The 4,149-nt window shown below is 45.5% G+C and overlaps 1 pseudogene; it reads right to left on the reverse strand.

Moving 5' to 3' along the window:
• Positions 1–322: 322 nt before the first annotated feature.
• On the reverse strand, positions 323–1,915 carry LOC144141595 (uncharacterized; annotated as a pseudogene).
• Between the last annotated feature and the right edge of the window lie 2,234 nt (positions 1,916–4,149).

The following is a 4,149-nucleotide window of genomic DNA, read 5'->3' on the forward strand; positions in this document are numbered from 1 at the left end:
ACGGCGTTCGCCGCCGTGAAGTCCTCATGCAATGCGCCTCAAATTTTTACTGCCGTTAGAAACCTCTTCGGAAAATATGACGAGGCTTATATAATTAAATGAACGGCATGAAAGTACAAAGCAATAGCGGCGAAGCTGCCCGCAAGCTTCGGCAACGCAACCTAACGGCTGCTGTTCGCGTCAGCGTTACGTGGGTTTGCGTATGCTCGTTACTGAAAACGAAATCTGAGCAAAAAAAAAGGAACTTATATTCTAAGTGCCTAGAAAAGCGTTTATTCCGAGGCCCAAGGGACGAGCACAAAATTCGAATGCTGTAACGGCTTCACAATAGGCGAGCTTTCTTCGTGGCGACGGCGACTTTCTCGCGGGTTGGAAGGCGTCGGTTGACATCTCTGGCATAAATATGCATTCGCGTGACAATGAAAAAATATAACACCTGGCGCGTAAACCTCGGTTTGTGCTGATCACAACCCAGCCTCGTCAGGTCGCACTCATCCAGCTCGTCCAGCACTTTCCAAAACAAGTCTGCACGGAGACTTTCCTCATCAAGCGAAAGTGAAATAGACTCATTTACAACTCCCATGAAGTGTAGCATCTTGATGCTGGGTGGGGTGCCTGAGACTGCCTTCCTTGAAGCTCCGATATGTGGTTAATAAGTATGCATCACCATTAATGACAGGAGTTGCTGAACTAATGTCATGCAGACACAACTGGCACTCTTTTCGCTTGCTCATTTTGTGAACAGCATACCCAGCTAAGTAGTACACAACACTATCGTCTGGTGAACCTCTGAAGTAGCTGTGCTCATCACTCATTTAGTCAGGAGGAATACATTTAAATGATGTCACTTCCAGCAGCCTAGCTCCAACCTCATTGCGCAAACTAGCTGTGTTTGATCTATGAGCTTCTCCAGCGGTCTTCAGTGTGTCTTCCACACTAACAAGCACAGCATTCGGTTCGCCTTGAACACTTCCACGTAGTGCTGTCTTGATGGGCGTGTACAGGCTCAAGAGACGAAACATCTGTGAGAGATTCACCACTGTAGGGTGGGACTCATCACCTCCAAATGAACGTGCAAGGCCAAAGTGCCGCTGAAAGAGAAATCACAAGCGTCAGAGAGAAAGTCAATTAGGTCGCTGCACGCTAAATTGGAAGCGAAATACGTCGTGGTACCTCCAAGAGGTCCTGGTTCAGTTTGGCGGTCAATACGTAAACTTCTTCCTTGCCAAAAAGATAACTGATGATGTCTAGCGTCGACAACAGTGTGACATGTAGGGAATCCGTCGTCAGTTGAAAGGCAAAAAGCTTTGTGCCTTTTTTCCACCGCATTTCGCTCAGTCATATTCAGGACGTCCAGGAACTCCTTTATGATCTGAAAAAAGAAATCATTGAATAAATAATGAAGCTAAGCGATGGTATATGTACTGGTGCGACTAGGCTCCACGAAGAGTGGTTGAGCTGCTTGCCTGTATCTCCTTGGAATTGCGCCCGATTCCTCGGGATGGAAGCTTTGTGTTCAGTGCGTCGAATACATCGTTCAGCATTCTTGTAAAGGTCTCAGTGTCTTCTTATTCTTGCAATCCAGGGACTTTTGCCTCCCTGTAGACGCGTAATCCAACAGTTGTCCCACGGTTGAATAGCTATATAAAAAAAGCATCATTTCCACGTATAAGAACACAAAACAAAAACGCAGCATGCTTTTGCAAAACCAAAGTCTACATGTGTAGCTAGCCTGACTCTCATTTCGCGTAGACTGTCAGGGGCAACATGTGCGTCAGTGGGTTTTGGCACAACTCGTACGTGCTTGTTTTTTGCTGTTTCACGCAGCGTCACATAATGCTGGAAGTTTCCAGCCTGGAAGTAACAAAACTAAACTGTTAAACTGCACCGAACATTCGCACATGCTTTTTTCTTTACCATTCCGTAGGATTGTTTCCTCAGGTGATTCTTGACACACTTGACGATAATATAAGAAGATAATATAAAACTTGATTTTATTCAAGATTTAGTGTTTTATAGTACCTTCAGCGCTTGCGCAGCCGTAAACGATGCCCTATTTGGTGAAGAATTAAGTATCAGTTTTAATTTTCCCGACTGCATTTCTTGTTGTGCGGCGTAATCAATGATATCTTAGAGGTAGGTACCTAAAGCGAAAGTTAGTATGTTGACTAAGGCTGCTGCTGCCCCCAAAATTCACCTGATTGTTTTACTAAGGCGGCCTGCCTTCTTAGATGAGCAGCGAGTCCCTTTAATGACTTCTCCTTGCGCTCGGTTCACTTGATATAGTACTTGTACCTGCCGTATTTTTGTTACGGCTGGTAGTAATTTTGTGAAACATTGAGTACGACTGGATAAACAGGGCCACGGAAGTGGCAGTTTCGCTTAAGTCAGTTTGCCAGTGCCACCGGGTCAGACAAGCCCAACGTGCTCAATAGCTGGGATCGGCAGCGTCTGCTCGCGTACGAATGCCGTAAGCAGGGCTTCTGTATTAACCATCGCCTCCTGTATTTTACAATGCCCAACGCATCAGCCCTGAGCGGCCAACCAAGTCCTTTCCTTCTACTCCTTTCCATATACTCAGATTGCTAGCCTTCCCAATATTTTAGTCTCGTGACCCGTTAATCTTGGGGCGACACGTGGTGGAAAGCGGCAACGTTGGCAAAACGTGCTCCGCTGCGGTCCTGAGTTTTCTAACGCTGGCGAGAGCGCCGTTACTTCGGCAATCTAAAACATCGGTTGCCTTGGCAGCCAGGCCAAAGCCGCTCTCGAATTTAGTTACGGTCGGGCGATAATGTGGGCACTGCAGGCGCACCGCTCACTCCCATTGGGAAGCGGGTTATGCGTTTGGGATTGTAAAATACAGGAGGTGATAGTATTTACGGATTCGTTCGTAACTTCTATTGTTTACCGCACCACTCTTACAGCTACAAAAATATTATGCACTAAATTTCAGGGGAAAATAGCGTTCTTTAATCTTGTAATACCTATTTAATTTGCATTTGATTTTGTCGGCCTCATCCAACCGCAAGAAGTGGCCCGTAATGCGCCACAAGTTCGTAACAAAAAAACTAGTTCTGTGGGATGCACGCCTCTTCCTCATTTTCCCTGTTATGTAGCTTACTTCTGTGATTCCCAAGTGGGAGCTTACGCAGGCATTTGAGGGGTCCTCGAAGCCCTTTCCGAAGCTCTTGCACCCCACAATCATTTCTCTCTTTCACTAAACCTTGCTGGAAATGCAAACTGATGGTTCGGCTACCTGAATTCTATGTTTAATTTCTCTGCGTAGCCAATGTCTTAACGTTGGTTACTTGCACGTCACGCCAGCTGTGCGGAAAAGCCATACACACAAAAGGCTGCACATTTGGGTTTGGGCGACCTTTAGCTGCAAGAGCAAATTGGTTGACAATATAAAACACAGAAGGATAAAAGTCACACTTTTTTTCTGTGTTTACAATTACAAGCCGGTTTTCCTGACATAAATCTATCAATAGAGAACCGTGGTGACCTGTGTATCAATCCAAATCTTTTATGTGGGCATTCATATCTCCAACTAAGATTATTTCACCCAATCCTTCAACTCGTTTTTATCTCTTCTCAAACAGTTTACCATTTCCTCATTTCCCTCCCTAGCACTACTTCCGGACCACAGATATACCACTCCTAACCATGTATTTTTCCCCGCTATAGTGCCTCTAACCCATAGATGCTCTTTACAGCTTTCATGCGCTCTGTGCCAGTCGGTCCCTTGTGTAATAAGCATGGCAACGCCTCCCCCTCGGTTCATTCCTGTAGTCCTGTTGCATCCTTTCCAGACATAATTGTCTAGGAAAGGTGGGGCTTGTAGGTCTCGGAGGTGAGCCTCAACTAAACCGCACACGTTTATTTCTCCCCGTTGAAGTTGATTTTTGAATTTCTATCCACTTATCAGCCTTTCTGCCTCCCTGCATATTATTGTAGCTGATTAAATATATATTGCATTTGTTTTTTCCTTTCGCTTTCCGCTTACGGGGTCTATTTTTGCCTCTTACAAAATTGTTCGCCTATTGTTTCCACTTAAAAATCGCCGTTGTCTGCGCTCTCAGCTCTGTCTATATGTTCTCCGGTTAGCTCTAGCCCTGTCTGTCTCCCAGCGTTAAGTGTGCATACATC

This window comes from Haemaphysalis longicornis, unplaced genomic scaffold, assembly GCF_048455015.1.
Source record: "Haemaphysalis longicornis isolate Haplotype H1 unplaced genomic scaffold, Haemaphysalis longicornis Haplotype H1 scaffold_6, whole genome shotgun sequence".
Taxonomy (NCBI): Eukaryota; Metazoa; Arthropoda; class Arachnida; order Ixodida; family Ixodidae; genus Haemaphysalis; species Haemaphysalis longicornis.